Source organism: Saimiri boliviensis, chromosome 2, assembly GCF_048565385.1.
Source record: "Saimiri boliviensis isolate mSaiBol1 chromosome 2, mSaiBol1.pri, whole genome shotgun sequence".
Lineage (NCBI taxonomy): Eukaryota > Metazoa > Chordata > Mammalia > Primates > Cebidae > Saimiri > Saimiri boliviensis.
The window spans coordinates 125647944-125661875 of record NC_133450.1 but is presented as its reverse complement, the minus strand read 5'-3'; the positions used below and the strand labels follow the sequence as shown (position 1 = coordinate 125661875).

The window sequence follows — 13932 nt, the reverse complement described above, 5'->3', positions numbered from 1 at the left end:
TGCCCTTAGAGTTTGAATACAGGGTTTAATAAACATTTAATGATATGCTCAGAGGAGCCTGGTAGATAATACCACTTCAACTTCTTACCAAGTTGCAGTGTTCTGAATGTGTTCCCTTAAATTCGTGTGTTGGAAACATAATCTTTAATGTAACAGTGTTGGTGGCTGGGGCAGAATGAGGACTCTGCTCTCCTGAAAGGATTAATGCTGCTATAAAAAAAGCCTGCAGGAGTGGCTTTGCTCTCTTCTGCTCTTTTGTCCAGTGAAGATGCAGCAAGAAGACCCTCACCAGATGCCAGTGCCTTGATCTTGGACTTCCCAGCCTCCAGAGCTGTGAGAAAATGAATTTCTTACCTTTATAGTAAACAGTTGATTCAGATGAGCAAAGCCCTCTGTACCTCTAGTCTTCTCCCAATGGCCGCCTGTCAGCTCCTCAGAATAAATATTTTTCAGTGGAATGGGTTGACTTCTGATCTATGCACCTGTCAGAATCTGATTCATATTTCTCTGACAAAACCCCTATTTATATAAATTAATCAACAAGTCTATTTTTAGAGGAAGTAGAATTAAATATTTTGCCATAAATTTCTCATCTTTGAAATTAGGATTACATCTAGCGGAAAGTGCATCTTGGAATCAAGCTCTAATTTTCTTTCTAATCATCTCCCCATTTGTTTTTTTCATGTTCTTTTTCTTCTTATTTAACAATGTGTTAAGTATCTTTACCATATTTTCTTTTTTTCTTCCTCTCTCTTTCTCCCTTCCTTTCCTACTCACTTTAGTTTTGTCCTTCCCATTTCCTTGCTTTTTTCCCCCCATTCTTTCTTTCCTAGCAGTCCTTCTTGGGGTAAAGGTACAGGGGGAGGATTGTCTTTTAAATAAGTGATTTTTCAGATGGGGTGATTTTGACTCCCAGAGAATATCTGGCAATATTTGGAGACGTTTGCGGTTATCACAACAAGGGAGTGGGGATGCTACTGGTGACCCCCTGTAGAGGATACTGGGTTGAGGCCAGTGATGGTTCAAAACTTTCTGCAATGCACAAGACACCTCCCCTCAACAAAAATTATCCAGTCCTAAATATTGAGTGTCAGGGTTGAGAAATCATGTTTTAAATGATGCTGATTTTATCTTATAAAGAATAGAGAAAGTAGTAATTTCTAAGAAACTGAGATGTGTTATATATGTTTAAGATATATTTCTTTCCTTAAAATTTCAGGTTTGGGAATCTGGGAAATTAGGTTGAGAGTAAACACACCTAGTAGCTTCCTGTCGAGACTAAAACAGGAGGCAGAGATTGAGAACAATGCAGAAGGTCCCTTATGGTACGGTGACCAGTTTCTCCCAGTTTCCCTGGGGCTTTCTGGGTGTTAGCACTGGAAATGAACATAAAGTGAGCAGAGCTCAGGAGTGGTGAGAGACCTCATGATGTCCTGCTCCTCTCCTCTCTTCATACCCAGGACTAGATTGATAGCTGGCCCTTTAATTTAACTCTTCATCTACCACAGTGAGTACAAGGTTTATACATACAGACTTGCCTCTTTAGGCAGCAATGATTATAGTTTCAAATAACAGACAGAAGAACCTGTTAAAGCTGTATATGTGGAAAATGTGAAAGACAAAGCTTTCTTTTGATTTATTTTTTCAAAATATATACATGGTAGCTATGTGCTTGGAAAAATAGATGTGAATGAAATCATGGTAGAAATTTTCATCTAGGCATTTTACAGGGTAGGTGAGTTTACATAGTTTCTGGGTTACTGTGACAGTTGTGACAGATAGGTTTAAAGGATTAAATATCAAATTAGTGAAGAGAACAAGGAAGTCTATAAATATCTGGTCTTATTGTAATTGAGATGGTTAACCATAAAGCAATGAAGAGAAACCCATAGAAAACATTTAGTTCACAAGTGGAAAGAATAGTTAAAACTTACATCTGTATAGGCAAGGAAATTAGGATGATAAATATTTTTAGTACCAGTTCTAATAACTCTATTAATTGTAAACCAAAAGCCTAGATGCCATCACACATGAGATGTGAATATTAGTGGTCCAATTTATCTGGGTCACTTGACCATGAGCAGACAGTGGAAGAGGGAAAATTGGCATCTAAAATTTATTTCCTCCCTGGATTACAAAGCAGAAGAACTACTAGCCAGGCTGTAACCTAACTAAATTGGTCAGTAAAACCAATCACAGTTTTATGGAGTCTACTCTAAAACCAGGAAAGATAAACTATAACTCAGCAGAAAATTTACCAACATGCCAGAGTTAAAAATAAGAAAAAGAAGTTGCATGATTCTTTTTTTTTATTTTTTGAGACGGAGTTTTGCTCTTGTTACCCAGGCTGGAGTGCAATGGCGAGATCTCGGCTCACCACAAGCTCCGCCTCCTGGGTTCAGGCAATTCTCCTGCCTCAGCCTCCTGAGTAGCTGGGATTACAGGCATGCGCCACCATGCCCAGCTAATTTTTTGTATTTTTAGTAGAGAAGGGGTTTCACCATGTTGACCAGGATGGTCTCGATCTCTTGACCTCGTGATCCACCCGCCTCAGCCTCCCAAACTGCTGGGATTACAGGCTTGAGCCACTGAGCCCGGCCAGTCGAAGTTGCATGATTCTTACTGGCAACAGCTAACCTTAATAAAATTGGACGTGGCAGTTGAGATGCACAGGCCACTGGGCTAGATATTACCAGGAGCTCTTGGGCAGTTTCCACACAGGACTAGGATAGGGAGCAGCTGCAGAACTGGGCCCCACATTCCTCTGGTCCTTGGCCTTTTCAGGACCTTCACAGCATTACCCAGGCAATGGAAACCTGAGTCCAGTTAATTCAATTGAGTCCAAGGTCAAGAGATAAGATGATTCTATCAATCTTCCTTTGGTTTTTAGCCTCTGTATTTTTCCTGGGTGTCCACCCATTGTCCAAATGGAGATCCCTCCTGTCCATTTTTTACACAATGTTTCTGGCACCTTAGCCTCTTCTCACAGTACTCCTTCCCCCTTCTGGCCCTAACCATGCCCTTTCTTTCATAGGTCAGAAGACATGATCTATGTCTCATCTGATGACATTGCTTATCTGTATCCCTCTAAATGAATCTATACTTCTCCCCCTCTGTATCTTTTCTCATTCTCAATAGCTTCTTTGATACCATTTCTCTCATTCCCAAAACGTTCTCCCTGCTTTGAAGATCACACCAAGCTTTATATATTCTTCTCCATGCCCTGTTGCCATTAGCTCCATCCCCTCTGATCTGTCCCATGTGAGTAACATGGGGACTTTTCTTGTCTCCAATTTCTGTCGTCACCTGAGTAAATTCTTATATCATGTAGACAGTAAATTTAGCACCGTATTTCCAAGTCCTTGATCTCAATACCAACGGCCTTCATCTCTAAGCCACATCAACAGTTCTCATCTACAGCAACATGTTGCCATCATGGGACTGTTCCTACTTGAAATCTCAAGCTCAACAGCCCTTTTCTAGGATGGCACCTCCCATGTGTTCTGCCATCTCTGTCACCCCAACGGTGCCTGCATCTCATGCTTCTCGATTACTCAGTTTTCTGACTTCCTTCTGCACCAGCTTAAATTGTTGCTGTTCAACATAATTTCTCTCTCATTAATACTATCATATATCTCTACTGCTTATGTTTTCAACATGCATCATCTACACACTTCTAATGCCACAGCTAGTCTGTTGAATACTGTTGGAGAAAGTCACAAGCTGCATATTTGTGTCAGTACAAATTCATAACTTCTAATATCCTTTGGGCCTCAAGATCCCTTGCCACTTATCTTCCTTTCCTTTCTGGTAAGTGCTTCTATTTCCCTTAACAGCTTTGTGTTCTCTGCGGTGCCTGTCCCAGTTTCTCTTGGTGAATGGACCATCCCATTTTGCTACCTTAAAGCATGTACAGAACATATGTTGTTTACTTGCAAATAAATAGCTGTAGTTTCTACTTATGAGAAATTAGAGATTATTAAGCAGGAACTTCTTAGTTTCTTGTCTTCTTGTCTACAGACTTACTTACATCTGTATCATTCTCTGGACCCACTGGAGGCCTCATCCCCCCTGCTGTGTTCCTCCTGTCTCACCTGGAGCCTTGCTCTATCAACCATGTACTTTTTCTACTGTTTTCAGCTTTCTCTCTTTCTTTCCTTAGCTTAACATGTGATCAAGTTCCTCCATTCTGGCAAAATCAGAACAAAACCTTGTTTTTATTCTACAGTGCTTTCAAATATTTAGACAGTCTCTCTTTTCCCTATCACAGCTCATTCTTTTCAACATCCTGTTTACTAAACCCTGCTGCAACCTGGCCTCAGCCACTGACACACGGTTCTCACTAAGATCACCGTGGGAATAGCCTGTGTTTGTCTTATGTCAGCTTTTCTGCAGTACCTGACACTTGGGAGCCCACTCCCATTTTTAAGGCTCCCACATCCCCTTCTTTACGTCAGCAGTGTGATGAGATGACCTGAAGAGGCCAAGCCCACATCTCTGCCTTGCATGCACCATTCACTCCTCCTGGAATGCTTTCCTCACCATTGCCCTCTGCCTTTTCTGCCTAGATGAATTTTCATTTATTCTTCAAATTATGGCTTAGATGTCACCTCCTTTTGGCAGACTGAATTTCTCTGTATGAACCTCTTGTTACTAAGATAAGCCTGCCTAACTGAAGATCTCTTTCTTCATGTTGGACTTCCAAAACAGTCTCTTAGTTATAAAGACAAATATTTTAAATCAGAAACAGAAAACATAGAGGAAATCTTAGATCTTCTTTATTGCTTTTAAGGAAAACATTACATATATTTTTCTATTTACATGCACTGGCAGTGTCAACATAGTCTGGCTGGTCATTTCTCTGGCTGTTCTATCTTTATCTTTTCTCCCCAGTTTTAATGCAATTTTGATTGGCATTGACTGGCTAATTAGCATGAAAGCTGGCCTGACATAAAAATATTTACAATGTTTAAAACACAAAATGAATTTAAATTTTTTTTCAGTCTGAGATATAAGAAGGCAGTTGGTTCATTCCTTAACAAATAGAATGATTTTAGCAATGAGAACACATGGACACAGGAGGGGAGCATCACACACTGGTGTCTGTTGAGAAATAGGGGAGGGACAGTGGAGGGTGGGGAGTTGGGGTGAGATAGCATGGGGAGAAATGCCAGATATAGGTGAAGGAGAGGAAGGCAGCAAATCATGCTGCCATGTGTGTACCTATGCAACAGTCTTGCATGTTATTCACATGTAACCAAAAACCTAAAATGCAATTAAAAAAAAAAAGAATGATTTTTAAAATACATGATTTTCCTTGTAGCCTGATATATGCCTTTGCTTTGCAGGAGAAGCACAGGATGTGGGTTTAGAAGAATATTGTCTTTTTGAAGGTCAAAAATTAACTCAAATATGAATTAATATTCAACACCACTGAATGACATTTCATCAAACACTTCATGTTTGGTTTTAATTTGTAATTTTTCAGAAAACAGTATTAGCTAAGCAGATGAACTATGATTACACTGAAGCCTTGTCTACAATGGAAAAGATCTCCTTTGCTAGGGCTCTGGACTGACTCATGTCTTTTCTGTTGCTTATCTGTTAATGGCACTGGTGTCACTGATACTTCTGTGCCCCAACACCACGAAGATTAATGGCAAAAATGATTCTGGCCAATATGGCTGTTAGATGTTGCCTGTCTAGACACAGTCATGATTACTGGAAACCTGTCTCTCTCTCTCTCTTTTTTTTTTTTTAAATTTCATAGATACTTTATCCTTTTGCAGTTAAACTGTAGTCTCTAAGGGGACAGACAAATCTTTCCAGCTTTGATATTTCACAGGGATGATGGGTTTTATTTCATGTTGTTATAGTTAGCTACATTTGGTCCTACTCTTTTCTCCCTATATCCTCATGAGTTAGTGGAATAGATTTATCCAGTGGCTTTGAAGGATACCCTGAGCATCTTGCATATTATCATGTATACTAGGTGTAATGCTTTGAAACAGCTCCTTTTTATGCTTTTTTATAAAATATTTTGCACATTATCATGAGCACTAGGTATAATACTGTTGAAAATGCTCCTTTTTTTGCTCTTTCATCATATGTCTTCATCCATACACTACATCACCGTTATGGCTGAGGCAGGATACGTAATTTGAATGCAACCTATGAATGGAGGAAGGTAGGATGTGGGGATGTTCTATCCCAACTGGAAGAGTGGAGAGAAAGCTCACTGCTCCTGGATCTGAGGAAATATAGGGAGAATGAGTGGGTCAGAGGCAGAGTGGAGAAGTCAGCATGTTCTGAAAGGGCCCTTTGCAGTGAGGAACACTCAGGATTGGCAATGGGATGATGCTGCGTGGACCCAAAACTTCTTCTTTCTCTTCTCTGTGCTTAAGCCTTTCTCTATACCCAAACACCATTTTGAAGTAAGAGGAAAACTGATATACTGAGTCTTTATATCAAATAAGATGACTGAATCACCTATAGCAATTGTTTACGATGGTCCTTCTGAGTTTAGATTGGACTAAAATGAACCACTCTTAACTCTTCTGCCCAAATGTTATGGGCTTGGGAAGAAGATTAGTCAAAAACAACAACAAATAAGTGATATTTTTCGTTGTACAAATGAGTATATTTTGAATGTATGTGGCACTCTGTTATACACAGAGAAGGAGACATACCTCTCTCTCCTAAAAACATCAGGTCCATGGTCATAAATATGGGTTAAAGCTATGAGTCAGGAAGGCCTTGCCCCAAGATAACTTTGGCTAATATACCCTGAAAATGGAAAATAGCCCTATGTTCACTAAGGGTGGGGAAAGTGCCTGGTGGAGGTCAGGCCCCTGAATGGCCTTTCTCTGGGGATTGACTCTGGCTGGGGAGGGTATGGGAGCTTCTCTAGCCATTTCCCTGTCGGGCTGTAGGGCACGTTGTGGTTGACTCCCCACCTCCATTCCACACCAGATGGTTATTACAGCCCATTAATTTTCAGTCTTATTGTACTATAATCTTGTAGTATTTTTAGTCTTATTGCCAGTAATTGGTTGAGAAATGGATAAACTTCCACTTATTTGAGCCAATGAAATGAAAAAAATCTTCCTGGGGCCTTCTTGGAAAGATGTTCTGGCCTCCAGAGAGAGAAGTGACAGATTAGCCTAATGATCTTGATGGCGAAGCAGAGAGATGATAAAATAGGGTCTCAAATGGCAGGATTGAGCCATGGATCAACTGACCGAGGAGCCTGCCTTACCTCTAGACTCCCCCTAGGATGAACGAATCTATTTATTTATAGTTTGAGTCTCTTGTAGGTGAGATACAGTTATTTGTGGTGCCAAGTAAGCTGACTAACACATAGGTCATTGATATTTTTCTCCATAGTAATTATGCAGAGACACAAAGTACTTTGATTACTGCTTTGAAGCCAAGTATATATTCCACAGGACATTTTCTAAAAATCCATTTGTAATGCTTCCAAGTAGATAATTAATTTATTGGTATGGGAGTTCTTGACATCTGATTCTGTTCCTGGTTCTTCTAGTAACTAGATGGGCAAATACTGATTTCTCTAGATTTCCCTTTCCTCGGTAGTGGAATAAAGTCCTTAGACATGAATGTCATTGGTTCTTAAAGCTTAGTATACATTTGAAAAAAGGGGTTGGAAGAGTGCTTAAAATGCAGTTTTTTGGGGCCCTCTTTATAGAGTCTGACTAAATTTTAACAAGTACAGTACTAGAGATAATTCTAGTACAAAGTGGTCAAAGAACAACAGTGGGGAACTCTAAACTAGAGAGACAGTTAAGATCTTTGCAAGTTAGTTTGGGGCCTTATTTGTCTTACCCATCAACAGTTCTTACCCGTACCATTGCTGTACTTTATTCTTCCCAGTTGTGAAAAAACCATGGATTTTAACACTGCAATTTTATTGGGATGAATGACCAAATGCAGGGGGTTATAGAATCATGAAGCAGGAAAGAACCACAAGAGGTCAACACAGTTCACTTCCTTGCTTCTGGGACAGACTCTATCAAAACTATACAGACAAATTTGTGTCTGCTTCTATTCACAGAGGGCTCAAGAAAGTGATGCCACATCTACCTGGAGTTGTGGGTCATGTAAACTCTTTTTAAGCAGGTAGGTCTGGGAATCATATAGTCTGATGAATCATATATTCTCATTTGATAATTTTCATATTAGCCTTGTGTGGGTATCTGATTATCAAATAATTGAAAAATAAAACACATTTGAAACTAATATTGTCCTGAGTATAATTTAGTCATTGGTGATTCAAAGGGAATTCTTGACCTTCTTAGGAATAATGCTTGAACTGGCAAGATAAGGAGGGCTGATTAAATTGAAATTCACAGTTGATAGAATGCTAACTAATGGAAGTTCTTCCTTATAGCTGGTTTAATGTCTCCCTCCTGCAATTTAAGCTGGTTTTCTCTTACTTAATTCGCTGTGGAGTAGGAATAAACGCTGATTACCATACCCTCCATAATAATCCTTTGTTCTTTTTAAGAGTTATTAACTTCCACTTCAGACTTCTCTTTTTAAGGCTAAAAAATTTCACTTCTCATAACCTTTCCTCATATGTTTCATTTTTCAAACATTAATAATTTTCATTATGTCTCCCTGGACTCGCTCCAAATTTTTCATGTCTTTAAGCAGTGGTGTTGTAAATAGTACTAAAATAATAGCTCTGGTGGTTTCAGGGTGCAGTTTCTATGCTCTTCTTTTGTCTAGAGAGACAGTGTAGTAGGATAGCATGTGGACTCTGGCATCAGGCTGCCTGGGTTTAAATCCCAATTCTGCCACTTTTGCATGTTATTTAATCCCTGGGCTTCCGTTTCCTTATCTGTGAAATGTGTATTATAATAATAGTACTTTGCTTTCTAGAGTTTTAAAGAGGATTAAACAAGTGAAGTTGCATAAATAACTCACAGCAGTGCCTGGTACAGAGCTATTATCATGGATGGAAAGTCATGGAAAAAATGCAGAAAGAATATTAGCTTTCTAAAATAGCTAGTTTTATTCATATGGAAGACAAGTTATATATACATGGTTTAAGGATCACCAGCAATGGAACAAGAACTTTCATGTTTGGAGTGAAAACTTTAAATGTTGCCTAACTGATGGCTCTCAGAACAGGGGCAAGACGCCTGGAGTCCAGGCTCTTCTCTGTTACTTATTAGCTATCTAATTTAAGGGGGGGGTTCCCTTAAATGTTTTGGGACTTAGTGAAAGCTTCCATGAAATATGAATAACAATAATTCATCCACCTAAATTACATGAAGTTTTCTGTTTTTTGGGGGTACTAATACGTAGGTTTCTGAGACTAAGTTTTGATTAACAGTTGATGGGAGGTTTAGAGAATGAAGCCACAAATCATGAGAAGTAACAATCTACTGAAAAAGAGAAGGGGGAAAGATGAAAATAAAGGAATCTCCTTTCTAAATATCAAAATCCAATAGTAGGGCTTGGATCCAGGTTGGTTTTAAAAGCATGATTTTCATCTTATTTGGAGAAAATGTGGTGCAGTGGTTTTAGAGTATAGGCACTGGCATTGAGTTAAATTTAGATTTATGCTTATGGAGAACTTATTTAAGTAAATGAGATTACTTATCTTGCTTGGGCCTCAACTGCCTTATCTTTAAAATGGGGATATTTCTGTCTACTTTGCAGGGTTGACTTAAGAATATAAACAAGATAATATGTATGAAGCGCTTAGTAGCGTGACAGTGCATTCTAAATGCTGAACACATAGTCCTTTGTATGATAGTTCTGGTTTTATTTTTTTGAGGGGTGGCACTAGAATTTAAAATAATTAACTCTTCTTGGTCTTTCTGAACACATCCCTGTCCGAATTTTATGTCTGGGGTACACCGATGAATGCCTTGGGTTTGGGGCAGTGTAAGTTCAAGTTATTAAGTATGAGCAGATTGTGGGATGGCAGTGTCTCCTTTCCAAATTTGATCACATTTGCTTAGACAAAGTACTGGCAGGGTTGGGGGGCAGGCCCGGAGGAGAACTGAGGACTGGGAGGCAAAACTTGAAGCCACATATGATAATGCAAACCACATTTCCTGGCTCCACCACTTAGTTCTTTCCCTTGGGAAATTTTTACTGGTATTTTGCCTTACTGCGAGTCTTTGCACTTCCTGTTATGAACTGGTTAAGAAGATAATTATAACGTGGTTATGGGAAATGGTAATGAAATATACCTCACTACACAGCAAGAGAGATTAAGACCTCTGCCATTTGGGAGGACAGTAAAAGCAAGTTATTATTTTTTAAATAACATTTATTACTTATTAAATTATAAAGTAATTCCATCTTATTTTAAACATTTTTGAAAAACACAGAAACAGAAGGACTATTAAAATGACAAATCTTCCCAACACTCAGTAATAATTACTGTTCATATTTTGTCATTTTTCTTTTCTCAATCTTTCTGTGATTTCATATGTATTTATGAATATGTTATATATACAATGTATAATGTTGAAATATTTTATATAGTATTAAAAAGAATCTGTATAAATATGTTCACATATAAATATAAATATGTATATGCATACATAATTTTTCACCCTGCTTTTAATAGCATTGTGTGGTAAACATTTCCTCATATAATTACATGTTTTCAGAATGTACATGATATTTCATTTTATGTTTGTAATATGATTTATGTAGCTAGATTGACGTTTACATTATTTATAATTTTTTGATGTTATGAATGAGACTCCAATAAACATTCTTTCACAAAAATTGCTATGAATAGCTGTGATTATTTCTTTGGGATAAATTTATTAAAGTTCCATACATGTTGCCAAGGTAACTTCTGGAAAGATGGTAGCATGTTACAATGTACCAGCAATGTATGAGAGTTCTTACTTTACTTCATTATCATCAGATTAACAATTGTGTTTTTGAATCTTTGTTAGTTTGCTACATTAAAAAATAGTTTATCATTTTTTTTGGAAGGTGTGTGTGTGTACCTATGTTGTTTTTTTTTGTTTTAAGAAGGTGAATTTGAAAGGATTTTTGGTCTTTTGTATGTCTTTAATTTGTTAATTGCTATTAATGTCCTATGACCATAAATGAGATGTTTTTACTTATTTTCTTATTAAATTTTATATATATACACTTGCATATGAGTGTTTGTGTGTATATGTCTATTTAAGATACGTTGCCTGAAATACATATTACAAATGTTTTCCTGTAGTTTGTTATTTGCATTTACATCTTGTTGATGATATTATTTTGATTTGACTTTTTCAAATTTATTATGTTGAACTCTTATCAATACTTTTCTTGGGGTCTTTAATGCTTACAAATTCCTGAGATCAATGTATTACTTTATTATATACAATGATCAATTTTTATGGCTTATTTTAATTTGTAAAATAAAAACCTTTGATTTATCTAGAATTTATCCGGGTGTGGTATGTATGATATTGTGCAAATTAATCATCTTTTCTTTTTGCATAAATCTAAAGATTTTCTTCTCCTTTTTGGTAAGAAACAAAGATTTCCCTAAGCTGAGCAAAGATTACACAAGCAAAGCAATTTGTCTCTCGTTGGCTGCAGGCCATCTAAGGTGGGACAGAAAGGGTAAGTGACTGGCCTCTGGCTCTGAGGGAGTTTTAAACCATGGGCCAGTGCTGCTGTAACCGGGTTGGTCTGCTTCTGTATTGAGAGAGAGGCATTTAGACGCTTATGCTCTCAAGGTTCCTAGTAAAGTCATAGAGGCAACAATCTTCTGTTGATTGAATTTTAACTTAATTTAATTTCCTTGGCAATCACAGATGGTGTCATCCAGCAGCTAGAGGCTAAAAAGGGGCACTCTACAAACTGAATGAAAACATGGTGACTTATAATGAGAGGCACAAGCAAATGAAAGCAAAAGTGTGACTGTTAACAGTCAGTTGCAGTGTGGATTCTCAGGGTAGCAAAGGCCTGAACTGCTCACCAAGTGCTTTGTGCAAGTTTGAACGGCAACAGCAATGACATCTAAAATGACTGTTCTCAGCTTTAGAATCTACTAGGGTGGGTTCCAAAACACTAAACAAAAATGATGAAGGAAAAGTATTAGAGTGTTCTTAAATGAGTAGAATCAATACAGTTAAAATTATATTTGACTAGAAACAGACAAATACTTAACTAAGAGTGGAATTTTATCTCATTCCAAAGCAAAAGGGGAGAAACATCTGGCTTTGTTGATTGTGCATTGGTGGTATAATTTAAACATATTTATTACACAGTATTTCCACATTAGATGTTTGGTAATTTATGTTGCCCAAAATTATGAGGCTGTCTATTTTAAATGAAATGATAAGGGTAGGTGATTAGAATCTCGTATGGGGAGAAGGCACTCATGCGACCGACAGAGTCTCCGGGGAGGGGTTCTGAATCATCTTAGGACCTCTGTCTCCAGACATGTTATGCATTCACCCAGTGAACAGCCATTTCCTGTAATCAGTAAAAGCTCGCTGATGAAGATGGAATCAAGAAGTTTCTGTCTGTGTTGCTTCTAATCCACCCACACAACGGATGGGTCAGGGAAGAAGCTATGTTCCCCGTACTGGAAAACGACCCTGAGCTCTCATCGCAACTACGGTCACCTTTATTGCAGGCAGTGGAAGCTCAGGCCTGGGCTATTTTCTGATGCCACTGATATGATGATACTTTCTTTCTATCAGTCTTTGCTGGAGATTTGGATGTTTCAAGCCATATTCAATGGGATATGAACTCACCATTGTTCATTTTTTCCAATTTTGGAGAATAAATGGTATGCTTTCACAAAAATTTGTTAAAACGCAACCCCGATAAGCAAGTGGATCTAAAGGTGGCTGTCAAATATCCCTTTTTAAAATAGAAAACCTGCGCTTTGAAATGCTCAAATTGTACTATTTTCTATACCCTTGTAACAGGTCAGGTGCCACAGCTTGATGAACGAGATAGAATCGCACAATGGGATCAAAGGGACAGCCAGCCCAGTTTATTTCCAGAGGAAAAGCTTACCAGGACACAAAGGAGGAAAAAAGACTCGGCTTGAAACCAATTCATCCCTGAAGTACAAATGTAAGAGAAAAGACATCACCAGGAGCAGTTCCATCTATGGCAGTCGTAGCTCTGTCAGCCAGGCCTGCTCACGTGGAAGTAAATTATTTGATGAGCTGGGGAAATATAAGCAGTTTGTGCGGATTAAAAGGAAATCTTCCCTCAAACTATATCTTTAAAAATTATCTGGATAATTCAGGTGAAAGCAGCCTTTCTCCCTTGTGAATTATTTAAGTAATTGATTACATCCATCTGCTCCTCGTCAAGAGGATTCAAGGGCCAAATGCTTTTTCGGCGTTTCCTTTTCTATCCTTCCCTTTCGTGTGACTTACTCCTGTCTGAATCAGGAGTTTCTGTGAATAATCACCCACCAGCTGTCACCAGTTCTCTTTTCACCTGTTCTCTTTGCAAATCTGCGCAATCCAAACCTGCTTGGGTAACATTCCCCAACTGGCTGAGAGTACAGAAGTGGTTCTTCAGCTCTGAGATGATCCTACCATTGGCCACTTTAAAACTTGTGATTAGCCTGCTTTTTGGGCATGTGAAATTTAATTGGTGGTGCAGATAAACTTTTATTCACCAAAGAGAGCTTATTACAGAGATGCTTGTCATGACATGTCGAAATTCAGGAATCTTGGGTGAGTCTCTGTGTGGTGAAGTCATATGTTTTCAAGATGCGAACTCCAGTTTCCCCCAAGATGGATTTTTTTTTTTCCTGCTGGCTTTGGTTCTGTTCCATGTGAATGTGAAGTGCCTCAAACTCAAGACAGCAAACGGAAAAGGGACAGGATCGGCTCCTGGGAATGACCTGCTACCTGACAAGGTACCTGGATCAGCTGAGTGCTAAACACTCATTGCTGC

General features: G+C 38.4%; 1 long non-coding RNA gene across 1 annotated transcript; it reads left to right on the top strand.

The window, feature by feature from the left end:
- The first annotated feature begins 239 nt into the window (after positions 1–239).
- LOC120361338 (uncharacterized) lies at positions 240–13402 on the top strand. Its single transcript, XR_005577554.1, has 3 exons — positions 240–333; positions 1461–1507; positions 12942–13402. It is a non-coding gene; the product is annotated as an uncharacterized LOC120361338 (long non-coding RNA).
- Positions 13403–13932: the final 530 nt, after the last annotated feature.